This window comes from Pinus tabuliformis, chromosome 3_2 (assembly GCF_031772625.1).
Source record: "Pinus tabuliformis cultivar Carrire ecotype Pingquan chromosome 3_2, CPIR1, whole genome shotgun sequence".
NCBI lineage: Eukaryota > Viridiplantae > Streptophyta > Pinopsida > Pinales > Pinaceae > Pinus > Pinus tabuliformis.
In genome coordinates this window covers 242078381-242095989 of record NC_142302.1, presented here as the reverse complement: position 1 = coordinate 242095989, position 17609 = coordinate 242078381, and positions in this window count along the sequence as shown.

Here is a 17609-nt window from a genome sequence, read left to right as displayed (position 1 = left end):
TTGTAGAAGAAAGAAATGAAGATATACAGGGATATTTGCTACCCTAACCAGTGGACCTTCAGAAACATGAATTTCCAGAGGAAAGATGATCAGAAGACAGGTTAGCAGTTTTGTTTTACCAGAACACGGTGGACAACGATGAGCAGGAGTCAAAACAGCATTAAAGTGTATCAGATCAGCGATAAAGGGGTCAGATCACAATTAAAAAGTGGCAGATCAGAAGTAAAGAGCACAGTTAAGACAAGCATCCAGCGCAGAGTTACTACAGAAGACAGCTGCCAGCCGAATTAAAGAGCCTGCCTCTAGCACAAACATCAGTGATCTTTTCCTATTTTCAAAGAGTAGCTATTTCTATTTTTCTTGTAAACTATTATTTATCCTAGATATTATCTCACAACTGTTATGAGATATTTGTTGTACAAATTTGTTGCATAAATACCCCCTCCATTAGAGTATGTGAGGGTGGGTGGTGTGGTGTGTGGGGATTTTATAGGCTCTGCTGTAATATTGAACTTTTGGAATAAAGAGATGTTGGAATCAACTATTGTTTGGCCTACTGGATGAAGAATTGAAGCAGAGGACTTGTCACAGTTGTCTTAAATCAACCACTGGATCAATAAGTCCTCTATATCTTGTGTTTACAGTTTTCGTTTATTATATCATCTGTGTTTCATAATCTGAATGATAAAGAAAAGGTTAATTTCATAATATGCTTGATTTCACTCTGTTTTCAGTCTTTATTGTTCTCTGTGTTTTCTTCAGAATTAGAATAAGCAATGAAATCTTAATTGCTCTTATTTCCCGATTCTTTCATGTTGATTATTTGCTAAAGAATTCTTAACTGCTCCTTATCAGTAATCATCCATTTTCCCTCTTTCAATAGGTTAAAGGATTCTTAACTGCCCTTCACCCATTTGAGCCCATTCCATTTGTTTCTAGTTTCATTTGTTCCCTGTTTGACTACCTTGGTCTGTGAAGCCATCCTCTGTTAAGAAACCAAATCCAAAAAGCCATCTTCTTTGACTCCATTGGCCCAATGGACCGAACTACTCGGTTTTACCTCTCTGTTCTATTGAATCTCACCACCCAAACTCAAACAAAACCATTGAACTTCATAACTAGCCTAATACCTTTAAAAACAAAGCTAAATCCTAAAGAGAGAGCCCTCTCTGGATACAAATTGGCTAGATTTTGTATCTAAAAGATTGGTCTATGGTTACCTTGGCCTCCTTTCCCCTTCTTACAACTTCTGGGAAAACCTGAGCGATAACACCCCCAACCCACAACAAAATGGGGTGATTGAGAGAAAGAATCGTAGCATTACGGGAATAGCGAGGGCGATGTTGCATGACCAAGGCCTACCTCTGCATTTGTGGGTTGAGGCATGCAACACAACAGTCTATTTTCAGAACCGGAGTCCTCATCGGATTCTGGGCATGATTACACCAGAGGAGGCTTTCTCGGGGAGAAATCCAGATGTGTCGCACTTCAGGATTTTTGGAGCCTCTGTTTACTGCCATGTCTCCAAAGAATCAAGGAAGAAGCTTGAGCCAACAACATAGTTTGGGGTATTTGTGGGTTACACAAAAACTCCTCACAACTACCGTGTGTACTTTCCATCCCTCAAAATGACAGTTGTGCGAAGGGATGTAAATTTTGATGAGGAGAAAGTGGCATAGTGCTCTCTTGAGAGGGAGCTTCAGATCCCACGAAAGGAGGAGGTTTTAGCTCCAAAGGAGGAGCCTTAAGAGGTTGTGGAGCATCCACAAATTGAGGAGAAGAGAGTGGAGACATCCACTCAAGCATAACCATCCAGGAAAGGTAGGAAAAGGACTAGGGAAGCTGATAGACTTGTGCAAGATGTGAGGGAGAATGTAGGAGCTCCTTCAAATTTGTGGAGGCATAGAAGGTCACCTGAGAGGTACACTAGCTACATGGCTCTAATGACTAAACTTGTAGAGACTGATCCATCCTCTTTCGAGGAAGAATTAGAGAAACATGTATGGGTTGATGCAATGGTGGAGGAATACGAGTCCATTATAGAGAACAATGTTTGGGAAGTGGTCCTCACACTAATAGATAAATCAGTAGTGGGTTCAAGATGGATCTTCAAGGTGAAGTAGGAAGCAGATGGAAGCATAGAGAAGTATAAGGCCAATTTTTCAGCCAAGGGGTGGTATCAAGTTGATGGATTTGATTGTGATGATACCTTTGCTCTTGTAGCAAGGCACTCATCTATTAGATCCATTCTTTCTCTGGCTACACAAATCGGGTGGAAGATACACCAGATGGATGTAAAAACAACATTTCCAAATGGCGTTATCGAGGAGGAGGTGTACATCGAGAAATCAAAATGTTTTGAGACATTCAATCGGGAGTCTCATGTGTGTAGACTAGAACAAGCATTATACGGTCTCAAATAAGAACCATATGCTTGGTACACTAGGATCAATAGTTATCTCACCAGTTTGGGTTTCACCAAAAGTGAAGCAAATGCAAAACACTATCACATCTTGGTAGAAGGTAAATTTCTTATTATTGTCTTATATGTTGATGATTTTGTTTTAACTGGTGATGAGTAGTTGATCAGATCTTACAAGAAGGACCTTGCAAGGGAATTTGAAATGAAGGACATGGGTCTCGTGCACTACTTCCTCATTTTGGAAGTATGTAAATGTGATGGGGAACTACTTGTATCTTAAGGAAAGTATGAAAATGAGATAATAGAGAAGTTTCGCATGGAGATTTACAAACCCATGGAGACACCTCTAGCGACCAACTAGAGGAAGGAGGATGCCACTTCAGGTGAGGAAGTGGATGCTACCATTTAACGACAACTAGTGGGTTCAATCATGTATATTGTGAACACATGACCAAATATGTGTTATCCAGTCAACTAGCTGAGCCAAGCTATGGTTAGGCTAACCAAATTATTTTGGAAGACAACTAAGCATGTTTTATGGTACCTCAGAGGCACTACCCAGTTTTGACTATGGTACAAATATACAGAGGGAGTGAAGTTGTGTGGCTTCACAATGAAAATTGGGCGGGGATTTCATCTGGTTGAAAGAGTACATCAGGTGGAATTTTCAATGTTCGGCCCACAGTTGTTTCCTGATACAGCATGAAGCAAAGATCTATGGCACTCAACTCGACAGAATAAGAATACATGGTTGAGGGTCAAGCAAGATGTGAGGCGATCTGGGTGAGAAAGATAATTGTTGGACTGCTTGGTTAGATGATGGATCTAACTGTGATCTACTGTGATAATCAAAGTTACATCAATATCTCTGAGAATTAAGTATTTCACGATCGATCCAAGCATATAGATATTTGGTATCAACATTTACGGGATTGTGTGCAAAGGTGGATAATGTTTCTAAAATACATTCCAACAGAGGAACAAGATGGTGACATTTTGACAAAATATTTGTTAAGAGATAAGTTTGAGTTCAACAGGTGCAGGATAGGGGTGGTTTATAATCCCTTTCTTGCTAAGAGGGAGTGTTGAAAAATGCAGCAAGAAATTCTCAATTTGAGTTTGCCTTGATTAAACTGAAAAAAAAAAAAAAACAAATTTCCACATCAACAAACAACTTAGAGGCAGTTAACTGAGGTGGCATGGATCTTTTTACTCAGTTAGCTCAGTAAATCCAAGTTTGAGGAGTTAGAGTTTAGTTAAGCACGTGTTATTGTTATTTTTTAGCAATCATGGTTATTTATCTCAGGGTGTTTTCAGTTAAACTAGTTCCAACTATTGGAGGAACTAGTGGAAGGTCAGTTGTGTAGTGGGACTTCAGTCAAACTCAATGATCATCCAGTTAACTGATCAATCAACCCAAAATAGCTAGTGCATCCAAAGAATTTGAGTTCCCCATCTTTGGTGGAGATTCCAAGTTAACATTATTTGTAGACTAGTCTTGGGTGTACAAGTGTTGCATGCAGTCGGATGATCAACCTTGGGAATTGTGCAACCCATTTTGGAGAAATTCCTAAATTATAGGGGCCTAATTTCTCAAGAATTGAGCAAGGAAATAGGGGCTCAAGCAGAGGCAAAAATTGACCAAGTCTGGGTCAAAGCTTCTCAGTGAGCAAAGAGATAGGTTATTCAGTTGCAGGTTGTGCTCAGTTGAGAAAAGTAATTGTAATACATCTATATTCATCATATTAATGCAAGCATGCATTGGGGTTTTTAGCAAATTGCTTTCCCCGGGAAAAATATTGTTTGCATGTGTGTTATTTCTTATTGCATGTCTAAAATTTTTGTTCTAAATTATGAATTAACTTCCGTAGAGCAGTAGAATATGTTTTTGTCTTATTATTTTGATTAAAACTTCATGAGTAGTTGAAAAAATACACAATAGTTTCTATATGAACATTGACAGATATGGTAAATTTCTACATTGGTAGACTTGGATTTTAGTGAGTAAAAATTCTTATATGTTAATCAGGATGATATGTTGTAGAAAATGTTTGCATCTTTAGGATGGAATAACCCTTATTGCATTGCTAAATAATTACAAGTCATGGCGTGCATTTATTTGAGGCACACAATCCCTATGTTTTACCCTATAAAATCAATCCAATTAGGAGTAATCATGCACAACAAAAATTTAGTGAGGATGAGATATTTCCCACCCAAATTTAATGAGGATGTACTACACACTATGTGGGGAGGCATGTTCCCCACACATTTCAAAGGTCTTTTAGGTCATGTATAAATATGAAGAGACTTCTAATTTGTAAATCGTAACACATCGGTGACAAGAGGAAGGAGTTCACTATAGTTTACATTTTACTTTTTCTCGCTAGGAATTATACTACTATTGAGGAAGAGTAACATTGTTGTGGAATTGATGGTCATGATTATTGAAATTATAGTGTAGAAAGGGTTAGAATAGTTTTTCACAATTGGTAACTATTTCTATTAATGTAATAAATTCTTTTTTATAATTTAATCAAAAAGTAGCTATACATGAAAAAATTCAATAATTCAATTATTCAATCAGAGTAGTAAATAGAATTCAAAGTAAACAATGAACAATAAGAGACAAGAGACACCAAGATTAGGCTCACAACTAGGAAAAAACCCATATGGGGAAGCCCAAAATTATTTCATTATGAGAGATACGTTATGTCCATCAGATGTACATCAAAATAGTTCCAACATATCCAAAATTTTCCTTAATAAGATACTGGTCAAAGTAGGTCAACAAAGAGAAAATTCAGCTCCACATAGTCAACTCAATAAGGCTGAAATTAGGTCCTAAAGTGACTATAACAATAGGCTGAAATTCAGACTTGAATACTTTGTAGAAAAATAAACGCACCAGACAGACTAACTCGGTCAAACCCATAGTCAAATAAAGTAGTCAACTCAGGTCAACGTCCAATGAAAGAGCGAAATCACATTCAAAAAGAGTCGATGTATTTATGAAGTTTTCAACTTCCAAGTATGAAATGAAATGAGGTCAATTTGATGCCAAAATAGCCCAAGTCAAATATAGTGAGCAAAACCTTGAAATAAAATGTCAACGCAACTGAAAGGAGTCTTCTATCTAATCTTCGTATGTGTGGCTAAGTTCTAAGAATGCAGACCGAACTTGCAATAAGATGATATCCAAATGAATGCCAACGAGCTCATATATATGTGTCACATGTGGGCTAATTAGCCCTAATGAAGTAGACTTACTGAACTTATTAGGTTGACTTGTAAATGAAAATAAATAAATGAATTTCTCCTTTAAATAATGAAAAATGTCATCCATAGCTACATAATTTTTTCAACACTCCCTCTTAGCTAGGGAGGTAGTTTTTCATTCTCTCTCAAGATTAGTCTACCTGACCAATTCATAGGTCTCACGGCCCACATCCTAAGGAGGATATCACAATCCAAGTTTCTCTCTCTGATGAGCCTAAGTATTGCAACAAAAATGCTACAACTCCCAGGGCTACCAGCTTTACTTATCAACCCAGGGTTCGTACAAACTTAGAGGTGACAAGTGCTATATGCACAAGTAAAAGTGAACGTCCTACCTGTTGTCACTTCTCATCTGGCAAGAGACCCCAAGGGTTCCAAGCCAAACTTCTATAGGGTCAAAAGAAGCTTAATTCTTTGATGGAAGAAGAGAAAATCTATTCTAAGAGAAAGCTACTCTACTGTAGTAATGAAGAAAACAACATGTAATGCTAAACCACACCATAACCTAACTAACCATCTAAACAGTTATGCTAAATAGAATTGCTAAATCAAAACTAACCTAATGTTGCTATCTAAGTTGCGGACATAAAGAGAATTAAACTATACTAAGGTGAAAGCAAAGGAACTAAACTAAATCTGTTTTCAAGCGGAAGAGAAGTCGGAGATCGAAATTAGTGAAAGGAGGATGTAAGGATGCAGTAGTGCATATGGACTATTGGATCGATCAATGAACAGAAGATGGACGATAGAGATCTTATCGCGGGGGACTTAAGTGAATAGATGGATGATTAGGGTTAACGAACAGGATAAACGACATAGATCGTATCGTAGGCGATTTAGTGAATAGGTGAATGAATAGGGTAATGAAGCAGATGAACGACGGAGATCTTATCGCGAGGAATTAAGTGAATGGATAGACGAATAGGGTAACGAAGCAGATGAACGACGGAGATCTTATCACGAGGAATTAAGTGAATGGATGGATGAATAGGATTAATTAGAAGATGAATGGTGGAGATCATATTGCGAGAAGAAAACGTGTGGAAATGATGGCGCGGGTTTCGAAGGCAGTGAGCAGTTTCTTGCGTGCCCTCAAAGTTGTAAGTTGTATTTCTTAATTTCAAGTGATTAGCCTAACTGAGCGACATGTAGCATGAGAAAACCACTTTATCACGTGCTCTCAGGTGGATAATGGTCGTGCAAGAATCCACGCAAGATTGCCCGATAGTCGTCGGATCAGGCTAGACAAATCGACAGTGGAGATTGGCCAAGCTAGTTGGTGAGCGGTTGACGCGATAGCTGTTGGATCAAGAGACAAATCGATGGTGGAGATTAAAGTGCATAAGTAGGTGGAAGAGTTCATGCTCGATGGCCGTTGGGTAAACTAATGAATCAGATGGTGATTGGGTCAGGTTTGTTGTGGATCGGGTAGTGAGGAAACGATGCATGAAGAACGTGCTAAAGGAGGTTTCAAATGAAAACGACAGAAAAACCAGTGAGGGTGAGGGTGGACCAAGAGTGATGGAAAATGATGACAGTGAAACAAAACAAGTAACTACGTCAAACAACAAACTCCAAAGCTCATGCAAGAACTAGAAACCTATGTTTTTGGGGTTGTTGAAGGGTCTCTTCCTCAAGTCATGGTCCCAGAGGGAGGAGGTGAGGCCGAAACACCTACGGAAAACCTTATGGTGATATTTTTCTTCTAGCTAACCTGTGAATTGAAAGAAGGCACAAATGGAAGTAAAATAAAGCACAACCAATATACTCTACACTACTGTAAGCAGAATGCAGCTACATAAGCAAATAAAAAAAAAACAATGAATCATCTATGCTATATTGTTGTAATGGAAATGCATCTACTTAAGCAAATGAACAGAACTAGAAAGCTACATAAGCAAATGAACAGAACCAGAAATATATGCTAGAATACATGTACAATAAAGAGGAGCTTTGGCTACTCGGGTTGGGCCCTAACCCAAGAGCTTCATCCCTCTGAGTTAACTCAGTGCTAGCTCAAAACAGACTCATCTTTATTATAAAAACCATGGATTACATAACAAACTGTCACAAGTCTTGCAGCTCAGAAATAAAGTAGAGTTTTACAAATAAGAATCTGAATCCTACTAAGGTCCTAAGCCTCTCTACTTATACATCTGAAGTCTACAACGACTTACCTCCCATTAGGGAGGCTTGGCTCCCCACTCAAGATAAACTAGTTGCTGTCACTTTCACTTGCTTGGTTGTCTTTTATTCCTCATGATTTGGATGTTTGCACTCCGATCTGATGGAGGAATATTCGAATGGAGGGGTAGTAAATGAGGAGGATTTTCCTCCTATAATTCCTCTCCCTTGTCCCATTCGATTTTTGACCAAGGTATTTGCCACAGTTCCTTGCTTTTATCCTTTACTCCTGCATTTTCCCTTGCTTTTATCCTTTATTCCTGCATTACATGCACATTAGACCACAAAGAAAAATATAAAACTCTAATTCATCTCATAAAAAAAAATATAATCAAAAGTATGCAATAATTTGTGAGAATAGTTCGTTTAACTAAGCTAGGAGGTGAATTAAGGCTGATTAAGGCCCATATAATTACCCAATGATGAGGTTCATCATCACCCCCCTACTGAAAGTGTTGCTCATCCTCTGAGCAACTTAGTCAATGTCCATGTCCTTCATGGCTCTGGTAGCCTCTCTGACATCCCATGATTCTGTTGTGGCCTCTTCTTCTTGTTTATAGAAGCCTGCTTTCCTTTCTACTTCTTCCCACTGCCTCTTTTCCTCTTCTTCTTTTCTCCCTTATAGCATCCCTAGGAGTAGTGGTGGACTGAGTTTTAGGCCTATCCAACTGACCTTCAACATTTTCATTGATTTCTTATACATAGGTGTCCTGTTGAGTGCCTCTCTCAACCTTTGAAGGGAGTGATATTCTTTAATCTTAAAGTTGTGTGGCAATGTTTTCCATCTCCTTTAGCAGACATGTATATTATCATCTCTTAGCAGCCTAAACATATCCTCAAAATGTGAAATTGCTTGCTCTTGGGTAGCAATATATATAGGTGCCAGCTGAGGATCATTTGCAATTAGATTATGGGTGTTGATTAGGGCCATGGGATGTGATTGTTCAGCTCTAATGAAAAGAGGTTCATTTTGCTCTCTGGCCAATATTTTTTTCATTTTTGCAACCCTTGACTTCTCATGGTTCATCGATGATGCCAAAGCCATTAATTGTAGATATCCTAGCTCTGCATTAGGATCCCATTAGGATCCCAAATATTCATGTTTGTGAGGGCCATGTTGTGCAAGTAAAACTCAGCCATTTTTGCCCTATCCTCTAGTGCACTTTGATCACAAAGATCAATAAATTGCCTGTAGTCCTAAAATGGCATGGTGTCCCTTTGTGCTAGTGTTTTAATCTGAAATTGCAGCCATTGTTCTCTGAGGTAAAGAGCATAGGATTTAGCTGGCATCCTACACTGGATGGCCTCCAAGGAGAGGCTGGCCATATATGCTAGTTGGTTTTCCCTTTCCTGCAGTTGTCCTCTCAGGGGCCTCTGGAGACACCCTAGGTGACTCCTCCTTGTGTTCTTCCCCTTCTGTTTCAATGCCTTCTTCCTCTCTGTTTTAGCATCATCCTCCTTCTCTTCTGCTTCATCATGTTCCTCTGTATTAGTTTCTTCTTCATCCACCTCATCCTCTGCTGGTAAGTCTCTAAAGACTAACCATTTTATAAGGATCCTTAGGTTTTTGGAGGGAATCCTCAATGAGGATCCTGATCAACCCATGGTGAACTAACTGTTGGGAATTTCCTTTCTTTACTTTGTTGCTGGAGTCCATGAGTGATTGCATTAGAAAATAGGGTATGTTGATTCTTTGGTGAGCTGGTGTTTCTACCCCAAATCTTAATTCTTCAAGCATCCTAAGATGGTAGCCATAAACAACATTGTTTCTACCCTCACATGAGATGTATTTGATGAGTTGGTATCCTACCTCACTCCATGGGTATGGTAAATTGTCCCTCTTTACTCCATTTTTATCCTTTGTGGGTTCTTCACCTATTAAACCCTGCTATCATCTTACTTGTGGGGCTTGAGGAGGAAATGAGAGGTGTGACATGAGAATTTTAAATTCAGGAGAAAACAGAGTTTGTTGTGTATGTAATCCATTAGCTTTTAGAGCACTTCTAGTTCATTTGCTTGTAAATGGGGATGGATTTTTAGATCCTACCTCTTTAGAATGGTGATATTCCCTCTTGAACCCTTCTCTGCCTATCCTATAGACTGTTTCTATAGGAATTCCTGTGCATGCTCCTGTAGAAATTGTCTTGCAAAAAAATGGAACCTTGCTTCCAGTGGGTGGCCAGAGTTATGAGAGCTACTTGAGTGAGGGGGTTTCAAGGAGGTGGAATGCATGAATGCATGAAAACAATGTTTTGTTTCACTTTATACCACCTCATCATTCCCTCTCCTCGCTATCAGCTCCCACAATTGTTAAATCCATAGTTAACCACTTCTTTTCCTACTCATCCTTTGTTCTTTGAGTTGACTGTAGCCACGTGTGAGAGGACACCCTACTTTGTATGTGATGACTGAACGAAGGTGGCCAAGTTAACTAGCCACCTTTTCACTTACAAACCAACTACCTCTTAACCTTTACAACTTTTGATCAAATGATACATATGAGTGAGTGAGTGGGATACTTACGTGTGGTCTTGATGCCATGCTGCAGTTGTCAAATATCAGAGGTGTTGCGTTGCCTATTTGATGCATGGTCATTCTTCTTCCTCCTATGCTGTCTTCTGATGGTTTCTTCGCTTTTGGAGGTGTCTGTGACTGGAGAATATGATGTTGTTTTTGTTGTGTAGCTCCTGGATTACCACTTGGCAATGTTTGGTGTCTCCCTTAGAATTTCTTGACCATGTTGTTGGTTGGTGCTGTGAGGATGATGTAATGAATGGACATAGGGAGTAGGAGTGTGTGTGGATGTAGCTATGATGGTAATGGATGAGGTGATGGGTTAGATCATGTCTAGAATAAATTTTGGTGACGTGTGTGGATGTAGCTATGATGGTAATGGATGAGGTGATGGGTTAGATCATGTATAGAATAAATTTTGGTGACCTAACCAATCTACCATTCAGGGGATCCTATAGAAAACACAATCTTCACCTGAATTGAAGCAATGAAGTGAAAAACAATGGAATTGATGGAGGGATGCATGGTAAGGAGTGGAGGAGATGAATATATGTGAGGCAGGGTTCCCTTTGGATCTTCGCTTCGCTCCTTGATTGTCTTTCTCACCCACCTGCAAATAACAATTATGTCTTTTTTTTTATTTTTTTCTTATATCTATATATATATATATACCACCTAGGCTGCCTCAGAGAGGTTTTCACCCTAGATATCTGCCCTAGATGCCTCAAGGAAGGTTTTCACCCAGGGATCTCTTACTCTTTTTCATTTTTTCTCATCCTTGGGCCGCCTCACAAGGTTTTCAACCCAAAGATGGGACTCAGGCACCTCATGGAGGTTTTCACTTGAATCCTTATTTTTTCTTTCTCTTTTTTTGTGCCCTTGTTGTTGGGAAAAGTATCCAATACGGAATGACCCTATCCCACTCTAAGGGTGATAGTACCTCAGCAACAATCAAAGCAAAGCTATCTAAGATTTCTTCTTTATGAAAGTAAAATAGGAGAGAAAGAGATCCACTAACCGATGTCTTTCGCTAATGATTGATCCAATCTTCTCTCCTTACTGCTTGCTCCCATCTCCTTGCTCTTTCACTGGCCTAGCTACACCAAGATCCTGCAAAATGGCAAGAGAGGGAAACTGCAAGAAGCATACATTCATAATTGATTCAAGGATTAGAATAAATCAAATACACAAGTATAACAATACATCATTGAGACACATGGATATAGAAGAACCTCAAATGCTTTATTAATGGAAGAAGTAAAGTTCAGGAAGTGATACAACCATAAGAGGCCCAATCCAGCATCACCTTCCTAGCAGAAAGAAATCTCCTCTTCACCTCCTTCAAAGCAAATCACCCAATAGTTCTAAACTCAAACCAACAGCACTTCCTTACATTCACAAGATTCCAGCCTCCCTAGACCTCATGAGAGAGATCTATATATAGGAGTTTTGGAGAAAGGATGAGTCAGCTTGAGGCTGGCATGAAGCTGACTAGTGTCCTCTCTCACTTCAGTTATTCTTCAGTTCTTGAGTCCACTTGGAGGTTCTTGCTTCCACTTGGAGATCTAGAACCTCTTACTCATCACCAGTCAAATTCCCTGATCCAAGTGTCATTTTGGAAGCTTCCTGGGCATTGACACCTTGAGGAATGACTGTGCCACATGTCCAAACTCGCCCAGTGCAGGTAGCCTTCTTTGCAGTTGACATTCAACGCAGGTAGCTAGTGGAGCAGTTGACATTCAGCGCAGATGCTCAGTGGAGCAGTTGACATGATCCAGAATTGCCTTGTTTTTGAGTGTTTTCAGGTGGAGAACTTTTATTCAGTGCTGTGGTTTGCTGACCTTGTTCCGCTAGGGGTAGGAACAACATGTTTAGGGACTTTGGATCCCTTAGATTATGGATATTTCATGCTTCATGCTGTAAGGCAAAAAAATGTCTATAACAGTTGCCCCCTAAAGTATGAGGTCGTTTATCGGGTGAAATGCTTTATCAGGAGGATCCGAAGTTCATTCAATCGCTGAGAGGTGACCTGTAATAAAATACAATACAATACATTATTTTTCATTCTGCTTTCATGATCTAGTTGAGGCGGGCATTCCCATGCTCAGCTTTATAAATTCATTTTGGTACATAGAACAAATGATCGTCTGATGGTAGACTGATAATTCTCTGCTGAAATTATCATCCTTTGAGTAGGATGATCATCTGCTGCAATGATGCACATGTCAAATGTCTTTATATTTCCTGAATATATATCGCAGCCCGGATGGATGAAACTAGATCCGGGGTCTTCAAACTCGTTCGATCTTCACTCTAAGTACAAGTCGATCCATGTGAGAATTGCGCTGAAGTCGAACATGGAAAGACATCGCTTGATTACCGGTCAATGATGTAAACCATTAACAAGCGCGAGAGGAATCACCAATAATGATAATGACCCTCAAGGTACTGCAGTACAATTTACGTGGTGTGAATAAAGGACTTGGCGTCGAACACCACGCAAAATCTTCTGGTCGAAGGTCATTGATGTATACCTGTCGCCGGAAGTGAGAAACTTACCATTGAGGCATGCAAGCTTCAAAGTACTGAGGGGGGTGTCCCTAGATCAACTTCTTGGATAATGAGCTGAAGTCGACAAGAAGCGATCCGTCAAAGGAGGGCCTTAATGAATCCCACATCAGTGACACGGAACGGAGCTAATGATTTTAGTGGAGGTGAAAACAATATGTGACATATGATTCAGGGTGGCGGTCATGAATGGATGAAGGATAATGTATGGCAGTGGATGGGACACGGTTGACTCTTTCTGAACAACATCTCTTGAACATATAACGACACTGATGCGATGGATCGGTAGCATTACCCCAAATGTGGATGGTTTGGCGAGACCATGGTGATGAGACCGGTGAATGAAACAACCCAACCCGATGTGGTACGGAGGAAAAGTGTCATGTTCAAGAGCGACTTGCTACCATTAAAGCTTTGAGGTTCTCCCAATTTTTCCCCAGTCATTTCTGACCAGTACCTCTTTATTTTTGTCAAGCTTGAGGAGGATAACATATGCTTGTTCTATAACCTGCCCTTCGGGCAAGCCCATCGCTATGTTTTAACGAGCCTAGCGATAGGGAAACTCGTTCTCATCTAAAGACAAGTTTGTCGCTATTTAATCATTTTAACGAGTCTAACGACAAGGAAAACTCGGTCCTTTTCATTTTTAGAGAGTCTGAAAAGGTACGGAAAGTTAACTCCAAAATTCCTTTTTCGTCATCTAATCCCTTAAGTCCGAAAAAGTATAAAACAATACAGAAGGGATGAGTTTTCGATAACTTTAACGAGCCGAATAAAACAAGCGCTCGACCTTTTTGTGCAATAATCCCTCAGGTCCAAAAAGATTAAAATCTAGAGGAGGGATAGCTCTTCCGGTCCTTTTAACGAGCTGGAAGGCCAAAACTCGGCAATCTTTTCATATTTTACGAGTCAGTTGAAAAGAGCTTAAAGAAGACTCATCTTTTGAGGAACGAGTGATAAACAGGGATAGCAGTAGATTCCAGGTACAGGTTGGAATTTTCCAATCACGGCAGTGTCACAAGGATGGCTAGGTGAAATCACTCTTCGCAGCTGTTCCTCAAAATGGGTAAACAATCATATAGAGGTGAACGATCGGCCAAATGACAGTGGAGGTGGCAGGTGCAAAACACGACCAAGGCTTTTATGGCTGATAAATTTACGATCACAGCGGTTACTTACCGGGATAGGTTCATTTTTTATTTAAAAATGAGCTTAAACTCTGGAGGAAACATTGCTCACTGCTTTTATTTATTTTTTAACGAGCATGAAGACCGCGTTAAAACTGCTCGGATCTTGCGTTTATTTTTTAACGAGCATGAACTTTATGCTAAAACTGCTCGAATCTTATGTTTATTTTTTAACGAGCATGAACTATGTGCTAAAACTGCTCGATATACCAGTCATAAGATAAGAAATGTCCCCTGTGAGATCTCTATTTTTTAAGGAGTTTCATCTTCACTAAGCTTTACTCCATATCCTTTCTTTATGCAAGTTTGGAAACGGCTAACCCAAAAAAAAGATAAATAACCGCTCTTTGCTTGCACTCCAAAAGGGTTGCATGCCCCCAGGTATAAAATACAATTTCAAGGCTGCCCCTCCTCCTTCCCACCTCTGCTTTTCTTTGGGTGTTCACAGCTACTTGTCGTCTTGCTAGTCTAATGTTAACGATACTTGTCTTCTCGTTATTTTTAACGGGTCTTACGCGATACTTGTCTTCTCGTCAGCCCAACTTTTAACAGATTTTTTGCAAGATCGCAAGAGAACAGCTACTTGCGACAAGAGAGCAGCTACTTGCGACAAGAGAAGAACACTACTCAAAGACAAAACATTTATGTTATTGAGGGAGGCTTGCCTCTTTCTGGTTACCCAAATATTGTCTCGTTAATCTTTCAAACAAAACATTTCCTCGGCAATGTCTACCGAAATAGACAAGGGTGAGTGACCTTTGTCAAACACGTAACTTTGACAAAAGAATCTTATTCCAGAACAACCCCTCTTCCATCCACGGACGGGGTACGGACTAGTCATATTCTTCCGCGGAAATTCTACCTTACACCCAAGGTTTTCTCTGCCCAAAGCAGACCAGGATGCATGCCCCCTGGGTTCCAGCCCCATCTTTCCGAATCACTCGCACTCATCGGGAAGAAGGACTGGGGGTGGAGACATTTCTTGATTGAATAGACCATTTAGGGTCGGTATGTGACTATTTGCGATGCGTGATCCCGGAAATGAAAGTTGGTCTACGAGCTTGACCATTCTTCCTTCGTGTGGAAAACACATTACTCTAAAGAGTGAGGAGACTATTGCTCCCATGCAATATATATAGTCTCGTCCAAGGAGTAGGTTATAATCCAAGGGTCCTTGAACGACCATCACGTTCATTTGAACGGTCTTCCCTTTCAATGTTACAGGCACATTGGGGAGGATCCCTAATGGTCGACTGGTTCCTTTATCGAAACCCGAGAGATTTCTTATCTCAGGAAAAAGCGCCAGGGAACCCAGTGCTTTCCAAGCAACAGAGGAAAGGATACTCACAGATGCCCCTTCATCAATAATAGTGCCAGCCATTACCATTCTGTATATTTGGACTATGATTCTGAATGGTACACTGGCTGGCAACCGGGGTCTGCCTAGTTGGTTCCAATCAAAGGACACAACCAGGTTGCTTGGTGGTGGGACCGAATACACGGCCGAATATGACCCTGACGATGTTCCTTCCTGCGATAAAGGAATGGGCGCATTGCCCTGATGCTCGTCAGAGTCTGTGTTGATGAAAAGAATCTGGATGGTGTCATCCTTATTCTCTTCAGTGAGGGTGTCATTTGAAGATGAATCTTCAGTGACGATGTCATTTGAAGATGAAATTTCTGAAGGGAGAACCGGGTCAACTGCCGTTTCGACCATTGGACTTTCGTCCGGTCTGGATTCAGTAGGTTCATTTTCAATGACTGACGCTTCAGCTGACCACTTGAGCGGGCCAGCTGTATTCTCAACCAACGAAGGACTTGGCACGAGTTTTTTGTATCCAGGAGGAAGTCTCAACGGTGAAACCGGACGATCTTCCAAAACTCTCTTCGCTTCGTCTAAGAAGGGACAACGGTGGATGGCGTGATCGCCTTCACACAGTCTGCAGGGGGATCTTACTCCCCCTCTTTTTCTTGAACCTTCACTTTCGCTGGTTAATGGTAAGCATTCAACATGGCTATCAGAGGTTGATGCTCCCGAACTGTGCAAACGAGGAGACCAGTCCCTTAGTATCCGGGGAATACAGGGACAACCTCTATGGAAGTGGTCTCCTCTACATATGACACATGGCGATTTAGGCCCGGTCTGTGCTGTGTGTGGATTTTTGTCAGATGTCTTTTGCTTTCCCCCAGTCGCCTTAGGCTCCTTCTTCTTCTTCTCTCTCTTCTTCTTCTCCTTCTTCTCCATGGGAGCTTGGCTTTTGCCGGCTCTACCTTGCGAAGATGAAGGATTGGAGGAAGAGTTATAGGAAGTAGAAGGCTGGTGGGCAGCTCTAGACTGATCTAACTGTTGACTCGACTGTTCAGGAACCATGGTGTTCTGAACCACATTGGTTGAGAATAGCCAAATTGGCAGGCCAATTGTCAGTCCTGGAAGCGACAATGTGGCCATGTGGGGCGCACCAACTTCTCCCCAAGAGGAGAAAGGACTAGGATTTCCATCATGGGGAATTCCTTGGTTGGGGCGTTCCATGTTCTCAACCTACAGATCAACGCAGGAATAGGAGGTGATTATGTTCCATTTAAAATAAATTTTATAACGACGCTTTAGACACAACTTGCTTTTTCACTTTTTAAGAGTCGAGAAAAAGCTAAAGATGACTCTAGTCTCCTTCGATGTTTTAACGAGCCCGAAGTGACAAATGCTCGGATGGACTTTTTCAGTTATAGAGTTTGAAAAAGGCCAAAAGAAACTACTCTGGAGATCTAGGCAGAGGGTGTGCCAAACTTTTCGCAAAACCACAGAATACGTTTTACGGTACGAGTGGTCGATCTTTGTGAATGCTGTGTTCACTGCATTGCGATCAGTAGGGCGGCCGACACGGCTTCCTATGGATAAAGGCTTTGTTCCTATAGGGGTCTCCCAATATATACGCGACGGTACGTGGGAGCACAAGTCCGTATTGATACTTATCGCTTCACCGTGGAGGAATCACCCAACCACTCAACGCTAAGATATCACGTTTAACGACGCCGGAACACGTCTCTAGCTTAGACCTCTATGTGTTTGCGTTATGTTTCAAAGCGTTGTTATGTAAATTCAATTTATTTTAAGTTGATCTTGTTTAGCAGTTTGCCTTTATGGATCACCACGAGATGTATAGTACAACTCCTAAATGCAGTCTAAGATGATAAGCAAGCTTTTCAATCTTTCAACTTTGAAAATCTTAACTACTGAGGGAAAAGAAAGACATCATCTTTTCACACAGATCATAGAGCACACACTAATGCACTTTTCCCTAAATCAACATACAAGCTGTCAAAATGCACATGCACAATGCAGGTATTTCTTTTCTCTTTCTTAATGTTGGTGTACTACAAAAAGAAAGCTGTTGTATAACTTTGAATTCAATTTCAAGTGAAAGCAAACAAGCTTTTGTCCAAAATCAAAAGACATC